Raw genomic sequence first — 10,869 nt, forward strand, 5'->3', positions numbered from 1 at the left:
TGAATGGCTACACATAGATGTGTGCACACACACTGTCAGAGCTGTGTGAGATCACTACCATCCTCCTTTTGTGGGGGTGGGTAGAGGTGTTAAATATTTTTTTTTGTTTTGTTGTTTTCCCCATAGGTTTTTAACATTCTAAAAGCTCTTTATTCCAAATATACTACAAGCTAGTCAGTGTATTCAGTAGGTGTAATGTATTCTAAGTTGCTTCAGAAGTATTGCAAGTACTACTACGTACAACAATAAAACACTTTTTTATGCATTGACATAAAAAAGGAAATTTACTTTTGGTACTTAAGTACTTTTAAAAGCAAGTACTTCTGTACTTTTACTTAAGTAAAAATCTGTCTTTACAACTTTTACTTGTAATGGAGTAATGTTTTACCAGCAGTATCTGTACTTTCACTCAAGTAATGGAGTTGAGTACTTTGTCCGCCTCTGCCTGCAATCCAGTTTAACCAGGTGCTAAATGCTCTAAAATTGTGCTGTGTTGTGACCAGGTTGTGCACCAATCAGAATTTAACTGAAAATTACTCTTTTTAATTTTAATTTAAGGAGTTAAAAGAAACTGAAATTCAAATAAATTTGTTTTTATGTAGATATTTGTCAAGACAAAATTTTAATGCTGACAATGGATGGATTGAAATTAGATTGTAAATTTACACTGCAGATACAGTGGGTACGGAAAGTATTCAGACCCCCTTAAATTTTTCACTCTTTGTTATATTGCAGCCATGTGTACATTAATGAGGAAAAAAATTAACTTAAATGATTTTAGCAAATGGCTGCAATATAACAAAGAGTGAAAAATTGAAGGGGGTCTGAATACTTTCCGTACCCACTGTATTTTCACACTGCATAATTGATCAAATGTTCAAGAAAAGCATTATAATAAGAACATATGGGCATAACGAGTGAACTTTAGGCATTATAAAGAGACAATACAGATGTTTGACTCACAGTATCTAAAGCGATTTACACTGCACATTGAGCATAGTATAATAGGGGTTATGCGCAACAGACTTCCATATTCTGTTAACTGGGTCTCATCGCTTCCGGTTCAAGCGTTTTGCATATGCTTAGTTAAATATTAAGCAGTTTTACTCAAGATGCCTTCAAAGTAGATACCAATGATGATCATAACCAATGTCCATCACATATGCGGACTGATATCTAAAAGTTTTTTTTATTTTTATTCTTTTCACATTTAGATATAAAAATTGAATAAAACGTCAACAATAAAAACAGCTAGCTAGTTTAACTGATTATCTTAAAAGTCCATAGATATCGCTATTATTTAATACGGCTGTTAACACATTCTCCGACAAGCGGAAGCAATGAGACCTGTTTTCCGGGTTTGGTCAGGTGATATACCCTATTCATTCATCAAATGATTATCAAATGATGGGGAAGAGCATTATAGTCAGTGTTGGGGAAAGTTACTTTTAAAAGTAATGCATTACAATATTGCGTTACTCCATAAAAAAAGTAACTAACTGTGTTTCTTAGTTACGTTTTATGGAAAGTAATGCACTGCATTACTTTTAAGTTACATTTGTCAGCTGAGCTGGGCTTGCTTATTTATTTTTAATAACAAAACAAACAAAAAAAGTTGTATTTTTGGCTATTGTAAAGGCCCTTTCACATCAAAAGTGAAATTACTAAGTCTCAGCCTGAAGGGAGTGCCTCTGTCTCTGGACCTCACTCCCAATTTCTCTCAGCATGGGGACAGGAGAGGTGTCAGTGAATCAATGGGAAACCAATGTAATTTCTGTTACTTACTTGAAAAAGTAACTGTTATATATTTTTCTATTTTTATATATATTTTTTAGATATTTTCCTGTAAATGTAAAAGTAATGTGTTACTTAATTACTTGTAAAAATTAATCTGATTACAAATCACACGTAATGCATTACCCACAACATTGGTTATAATAAGGCATATGTAGGGATTTCTAGTACATGAACGGACACTGCTATGCTCCTATCAGCCATCAGGAGGTTTGCTAATCATCCCAGCACATGACTCCAATATTCTGGGTCGACTTCCTGCCAGTCGTGTCGTCATCTACTCAGAGGAGTGATTAAAGATTGATCCAATCAAGAGACAACAAAGCTTTCTTTGTATCAAGGACTGAAAAGGTTCGTTCACAACATATAAAAACCACGATGTCTTGTGACCACCAATGAATAGAACTAGTATATCCAGCAGGAAAAGGATGAGTAAATTAACTAGTGCCCTCAGGCCCGCAACACGGGATCTAGACGTGACTAACACATGACTCCCATCACATCTGCTTCCTGAAACCCCAACGGACCTGCGTCCTTATGTTACAACCAAAGAAACAGAACCTTGCATGACGACCTTACAAATTTAAGTAGTCAAGTTATCTACACATATATGCAACACATTGGGTTAATGAGTGCACTTTTGGCAAGAATTCTTCCAGTGAAACAAGCCCTAACATAAATGAAAAGCCACAGCAAATCTTCATAAATCATATAAGCAGGAACATAGGAAAAATGAAAGCAAACAAAAAATGTATGAATCCCGCACACTGCTATAACTTGCAAAATTGAATACAATGTTTTGATCCTGCAACCTTTATCAGGCATCACTTCATAGTTTAATCAAGCTGTAAAACAACATAGACGGCACATGCACAGTTTCACGCATGTATGTTTTCCCCATGCATTCACCTCCCTAATGTAGTCTTTTCAATGTTCTATAAGAGCAACCTTCAAGCCTGATCCATTCTGTCCTTCTTAATATGCCAACAACACAACCTCATCATGTGTGACAAGACTGTTTCTGCCTCAACCCAACTCTGCTGCCCTTCATAAATAATTAAATATCTAATCTGTGATATTTCCAAAGGTCAGCAGCACAACAAAGCAACAAAAAATGCCAGCTCCCCCATTTCTCTCAACGTTTTCACTTTATTTACTACTTCCGGCCTGAACCTTTTGAGAATTCCAGGAGAATGAGATTTTTTTTTTTTGTGAGCCAGCAATTATTGAGCTCTCAGGAGTGACCAACAGTCCATTTTGGAGCTTTGTAGATAATGATACAAACATTCTCACACAAAAGCATGTTCTGCTCTCTCACACAGCTCACAACCACAGTTCAGCTAAATGCTAAGGAGCAAAGGTCACTAAAGCCTTCCTGCATACCAAACTACCTAAATGTATTATTTAAATACATTTGAATATAAATATGAGTTAGCACTAACCTTGATTGGTCTCCTTGATGCATTATCTATAAGTTTCCACAAATCTCCAGACGCAGAAGAATTATGCTATCTTCCACACAGCTCAGGAAGTTACTTGTAAGTCTTTCGGATGCCAGGAAAGACATTCCTAATCCGTGAGGTATTAACTCTACAATACCATTATTCACATCACGAATGCAGTAACATGAAACTTTCAGAATTAGCAAAAATGAATCCTTGTGTATGATTTTAATGCATGTGTTGTTTTACTAGCGACGATCATTATCATAACTGTGTCCACAGACTGAGTTATTTAAATGAAGCTTGCTGAATGAAATGTTTAGTGCACTGGAGATTTTTTCAAATGTTTAAAGCTGACAGTGAGCTTAATCATTACAGCTTGCTCTTGCAGAAGGATTTTTTTCCCCCTGCAAACAAGGTTTTATCTTGCCTCTCCTTCTCGACAAAAACGTCAGAGAAATACACAGAAGATAAAGTTTTCTTTAGCCTTGAAAACATCATTCCCGCGTTCCTTTGTTCCCTGTATCACATTGGAACAGGAGAGGAACGCTGGCTAACTGAAAAAGTGTTACAGCCTCACATGTGTCAGGGAAACAACTGAAATGAGAGTGTTTGGCATGTTTTGCTAACAATATCATATCATCTTTTATACTCTATGAAAGCAAGTTTATATTCACGATCAAAGCCATTTCTCCCTTAAACCTGGATATCAACAATCATGATGTTTAGGGGCTAAAGTGTAGCAAAATTTCACCATTCTAAAGCAAACACAAATGCTTTGACCTTATTGAAATGTAGATATGCTCTTCTCTGAGCAATCCTCTGACACTCTTTAAAATGTCATGTTCCTCTAATATTTCTATACTACACTGACATCCTGTAAAGAACCTGAAATTGCATATTAAGTGGCCTACAGCACAGATGCATTGACCTCTATAAAAGGTTTTCCAGAAAGATATAAAGGCTGAAACCTTGGTACCTCAGTACTGTATGTTCATCTAGCAGCCCTCCAGCAATCGATAAAGTTTCATTAGGCTACAATGAATATCATTTGGAGAAGCGTATCTATGGCTTGCTGAATGGACTCAGTTGTGTGAACAACATTAAAAACTGGTGGCCACAAAGTCTCATGATGCATTTCTGATGCATTTCTGCAACATTCAGAGACATTCCCTCATTTACACAGGTTTATATTTTTTTTAAAAACAAACATGCTGATAATTAAGAGAAAAGAGTCAATTAGCATTCAATAGTATAATTACTAAATGTAAATTCACAACAGTCAGATGGTATCAGTAAACAAAACGTGTTGCTATAATAAAATCTTTGTGTGTGTGTGTGTGTGTGTGTGTTTAAAATAGGTGTTACTTAATAGCTTTCAGGAAATGAGGCAGTTTTGCAACCATAGTATAATTTTATGAAAAATATGATTTATTTTATTATATGAAATATTATAAAAATATAATGTAAACTAATATAAAATTTAAAAAATAATAATTTTGGGTCATTAAGATTTTTTTTTTATAATACTTTTAATTCCACACTGAATTAAATTGATAAAAAGTGATAGTAAAGATGATTACATTGTTACAAAAATAATTTCAAATAAATGCTGTTCTTTTGAACACTGGTTCTTGAGGCAAAGTTGCTCAGTATGAGGAGATCTTTCAAATGATATGAATATTGTGTAGATATGTGAAACACCACTTGATTACAGAGGTGTAAATCTCAGCTAGTGGCCGATTTCTTTCAAAATTCTTACAGACCTCTAGGGCCATGAGTCGAACATGTCGAATTTTGTTCCGAGTGGCCTCCGTTAACCTTGTCTAATAGGTGCTCAAACTTCATTGGCTGATGGTGCTCATGTTTTTTGAGATACGTGAATGTCCTCATAGACCCTTGTGGGACTTTGGACAAAGACACGGCATACCAATTTTCAAGTCAGTCAGACGGGTGCGTATAGACAAAGACACGTATAGAGATGTTTTATGGCTTTTATGGTTTTTCCCTGTTATAACACCACCAATTTCCATTCAAGAGTTATAGGTGTTTTAGTAAAAGTGGCTCTGCCCCTTACGAACGTTTTGGCATACCGTCGCGATGGTGAGTCGAAAGTTCAACTTTTTTATATAATTATTGATATTCACTCTCCAGAGAATTTTTCTGCACTGGCTTGGTTCTGATCGGGCGAAAAACCTAGGACTAGTTCGCAAAACTTCACAAAACTTCCAGGTGTTTCAAAAAATCCAAAATACCTGGAAATTTTGGTCGAATCCGTTTACATAGTTTTGAGTTTTCTTTTAGGATTTATATTTAGTCTCTATGTCTTACGGTTTGGTCTGTCTGATAACTTTTAGGTGGAGAATGCTGAACCTTGGCCATTCTAAAAATTACAGTGGGGTTTCAGCGCTATGCGCTTGAACCCCTGATAATACATTTTTATAGATATTGCAAATCTGACTGACCCAGTTCTGACTCAATGATCACTTGCTCAAGCTCACTTGAAAGGAGATCAGTGAGTAACATATTAAATTTAAGTTTGTTCCTTGCACAAAGCTATCACGTTTTCAGAAGACTTGGAATATAAAGCACACTATAATACTGATAAGTTACCCACAAACTTTGTTATGCTCTGCAAAGATGATAATAATTTGTCTGCACACTAGCTAAGGTTAGACCTTGAGATTTAGTTCATGACTAGGAGCTTCAAAGCCAAGAGAGGAAAATATTGCCTAAGAGGATTGAAATATTCATCCTGAATGTTTACCATTTACTTCTCTCCAGGATGTGCCTTATCTCTAGCTCCAGCAAAGCAGTGTGCTTGTAGGTAAACATTATGCGGTCTGTGTAAGCGTGTGAATATGCAAAAGCATCATCAATGTGTGCCACTAACACCTCTGCTCATGTGTGACGTCCTCTCTCTGCCCTCTCCTTGTGTTCTGCTGGCAGGGTTGATTATGCCACTTGTCCTTTTAACCCTGCGGCTTTGAGTTAGTGTCATCCTGGGTCTCTCATTAGTCTCTTTTCCCATTAAACATTCATGATCTGCGTTTCCATGTCAACAATGCACAAAGGTCACTGAAGAATGATAACTCGGGACGGTTATGGTTTTTGCATCGCACATAAACTGTAGTGCTAACGTACTTTATTTCTCAAATAAAATCTCTGCCTTCCCACAGCTGCAGCTGCCTCTGTGAGCTTTCATAAACCAGGAAAAATCACTGGGGTGCCACGTAGTTACTGGGCTCACACTGTCAGAGGTGAACGAAATGCAATTTCTATAGGTAAAATAAAAATTGGATGGTTCCTTCCATCTCCCATATGTGACAAGGATCCAATTTTAATATATTTTCTGTCCCCTGGAATGATTGTTTGCTTGCTGTGACTGCTCACGATTCTCTCCTGCTGCATGGCTGCAATTATCAATTACTCATTGGCACTGATGTCTTCTTTAGCAGTGTTACACCTCTGCATGTGGTTTACACATTCTATTACGTTCACTTGGTACAAGCCAGTGCTATTACAGGCATGCGGTCTGTGTGATTGTGTTATATGAAACTTTTAATGATTTTAAACAGCTTGTTTTGCAGTGTACCCTCAATAAGGAGTTTGTTGCCTTATATACAAAATCCTCAGAGAGGAATCAAGCTTAAAAAAAAAGCTGTGGAGAGCACTTGGTATAGCCTCAGAATAAAACGGTACATAAAATGAGAACAGTGAAGTTCATGACTGCGCACATTTGAATGTTTTATCAAGCACTTTTATGTCCCAGGAGTTGAGGAAAAAAATTAAAATATTATTACACATGAAACATTACAACTTTTTTTTTTTTGCAATAGCTTCATTTGTTTTGGCTACTTTTCAAACAGTTTCTATATAGATTTTATTTATTTTTTTTGTTGGTCCAAACCTTAGTGTCAGACTTTAATCTGATATTGCTTTAATATTTTATCTGATAAGATATAATCATAATATTTATTGTCTGAAAATTATTTTTATTAATTTCTAGACAAACAACAGCTATTGCATAGATGACAGCATAATTTCCACTAGATCAATTTATTTCACATTTTTAAGTTTAAGTTTATTAAGTTTAATATTTAAGGTGTATTTTGATTAATAAGAATGAGTTTTAATAGCTTAAGTAAACAATAACAACACTGGGTGTGGGTCACTGTATTCCAAATATATTTGAACATTGTTGGTGGACAAATTAAATAAACTAATCAAAGAATGCAAAGTGTTTAAGAGATTATTTTCTAAAATGTTCAAAGGGCCAAATGTTTTAATAGCTAAAGAAATTGTCTAATTAAAGAAAGCAACAACCAAGCACAACACCGTCAAAAATGCTTAGGAGTTTTCGTCTATGTATTTATATATCGGCAACCTTGCCAAGTTAGAGGTTTAGAATAAAAACCTCAGTTTTCAGAAGGGATCTTATTTTAAAAATAAATAAATAAATAAATAAATAAATAAATAAATAAATAAATAAATAAATAAATAAATAAATAAATAAATAAATAAATAAATAAATAAATAAATAAATAAATAAATAAATAAATAAATAAATAAATAAATAAATAAATACATACATACATAAATGGGTTGGCACATTAACCCACATCCTGTGATTGGTAAAAACATAACTTTTGGTAAAAACATAAGCCTTTTCATGTCTTCTCATCATTGGACATGAAAGATTGCAACAGTTTTGTGCAGCACAGAAGACACTGTTCCTACCAACAACCTTGAGTCGCCACATGACTACTGTCACAAAGCAAGGCCAGACACAACAGGTAAGTGCAAATCAGGATGGTTTTATTGACTGGGTAAGGGGATGACTGGAATAGGTGTGTAAAGGCAGGTGAGTGTCAACACAGTGAATGGTTCCAGGGTGCTTATCTGAGTTCTGATGGTGAGGATCGGATGCCGGTTACGTTGGAGATCGTGGAACAGTTTCCAAGGAGTCGTTGGAGGATCGCGGGATGAACAGCAGGTAATTCGTTCTAGGAGAATTTGGCAGAGAGAGTCCAGAGAAGTTCGTAGGAGTGAACGGTAGACCGGACAGTGAGTGACTGTGCTGTGTGTGTATTTGTAGTGTGGCTTGATTGGTGACAGCAGGTGCGGGTGATCAGAACTCAGGTGACTGTGATCGGGTAATTATCCTGGATGGTGACTGAAGTGACTGTGATGAATCCCTGACAACTACAGCCAATTACACACCTGCTGGATAAGGTTGGGTAATCATGTTGAAGTAGCTACTAGATTGTTTTTTGACTTTAGGCGTTATAGAAATGAGGATCTCTCAAAGACACTTACTTTAAGCCACTGGACTCAACAGTCACTGTTTCAAGGGCATCAATGACCTCCAGAGAGATTAAGCCAGGAATTTGAATAATCCCGATCGTTAAGTGCTGAATTTGGCCATTATAAAACCATTAAAATGATAAAGGAATGGAAACTGGCTTTTTTCAAATGCTTTTGCTAGGTGAAACCAACCAACAAAAACTGTGCAAAATAATCTCTGCTTTACTGCTACATCCATCATGACCAATGACCTTAAAATGAGAGCCGTTATTTGCTGCATCAAGCACTTCCTATGTAGTTCATATCCACGGCAGCGGTGAAGAGCAGTTAAGGCTAATAAAGCTATACTGCAGCACTAAAAAGCTTTTAAACTGTATTCATTTGTTCTGTCTGTTATGCAACCGCTCACAAATGACTGTTTTCCAGAGGCAGCAGGCAGGTCTTTTAAATCACATAGCGTATTCAATGTTGTGCTCCACTCTGTTCATTTTCACTGGGTTATTTCCCACAGGAGGCCACCAAGGGGTTTCAGTGTACTGCAGCAAACAAATAGAGGTCAAAGAAGACCCCACAGTAACTGTAGTAAAAAACTCATCTGTTATGACTTGTGTTGAGCCTCATGTTATCAGTGCTCTTAGTAGTCCCTGAGCTGAATTTCAATTTCTACTAAAAATGCTTAAAAGGCATGCATAACAATGAGATAAGAGTGAGTGGAATTTATTTCTACGACTTTCGGATTTCCCCATAAAAGCAGTGACACTGCTACTGTAATTATGTTTTTTCAGTAGAGTGACATTAGTTCATTTGTTTTCAATTTAGTAGCTTTAGTTGTAATTATCTGTTCCAAAATGTTTTGTAATGTAGTTTAATTTTGCAGATTATTCAATCTATTCAATCATTATCAAACTTTGAAAACAAGCTGCTTTTTCATAGATACAGGAAAAATACCTAAAATATCTTAGCATAAATGAATATTTGAATATTGTGTTGGACAAAAAGGTTGAGAACCACTGTTTAAATGCTACAAGTACACTTAGTCATCCCAATATTATTATGTACAGTATGAAAAATGGATATGAATGTTCAGATTTGCTGATTACATTGAACAGTGTTTATTATTGTTATTAAACAGCAACTTCAAGCAAGCCTTACGTGACCAATAATTTAAGGTAACTTAAATGTAAAATAGGGGAAATGAGTGTGCACAATTAAATACCCATTATGGACCAATATAAACCACCACAATGGTACCACAAATGGAACCCTCCGGCTACCAGCCCTGAGCTTTTACCACTACATAACCACCCAAAACATGGTGAGAGAGTAGGTGGCAATATGTGCTGAAGGTCACTAGAACCTCTTCCATCCTTGTCAAGGGGAGCGCTAACCTTCTCTTCTTTCAAACAATGCCAGGGTGCTGATGGAGCATCTGATTCAAAATGAAAATGATGGTGATGACGGTCAACTTCTCTGACACCTCATGCCAGTTAGAAGGCGAGAGTTCGTTATGTGCTGGGGGAGGTGACACAATCCTGTCGCTCAATCTAGTAACACCAGGCTTTGAGAATGTCACTTATTTCCCCACACATCTCACCTCTGATGATCTGTCCAAACTGATCCCAGTTCAGTCCCCTGTGTCTGAGCTGTCTTGCTATCCATCACAAGCTGCCTTTCCATCAGTGAATTCACATTTTGCACTTGGGCTTTTAGCACTTTATCTGCTGTTTGAAAATGTTAACCTTGCTGAAACTACTACTTTAACTTTCCTTGACACAAAACTATAAATCTTTAGTTTAAGCTGATTTTTGAGTATCAATTTTATGGGCAGTGATTCAATTTGAAAGTCTATTCTCAGGTGATTGTTTAGTCCAGAAGCATTACTGGTATAGCTATGAACAAACCAATATTTCAGTTAATGCACTGATAATCTTGCCTACCACCATAATCAGTATAACATTTTTTCAGAAATCAATAAACGATAAATTTGAAATTGACCAAAAGTGACAGTAAAGACTTTTACATTGTTACAAAAAATTTCTATTTCAAATAAATGCTGTTTTTCTGAACTTTCTATTCAACAAAGAATCTTGGAAAAAAAATGTATCATGGTTTACACAAAAACATCAAGCAGCACAAATGTTTTCAGCATTGATAATAATTAGGGATGCACCGATACCACTTTTTCCAGTACTCGCCCGATACCGATACTTTTATTTTTGGTACTTGCCGATACCGAGTACCGATACCAATATTTTTATTGCATTTGTAAATTTTTTAAATATTGGGTACAGAAACCAAAAGAGTATGTATAATGTTAGTTGGTTAA

Source organism: Sinocyclocheilus anshuiensis, unplaced genomic scaffold (genome assembly GCF_001515605.1).
Source record: "Sinocyclocheilus anshuiensis isolate Anshui unplaced genomic scaffold, SAMN03320099.WGS_v1.1 scaffold1164, whole genome shotgun sequence".
NCBI classification, from domain to species: domain Eukaryota; kingdom Metazoa; phylum Chordata; class Actinopteri; order Cypriniformes; family Cyprinidae; genus Sinocyclocheilus; species Sinocyclocheilus anshuiensis.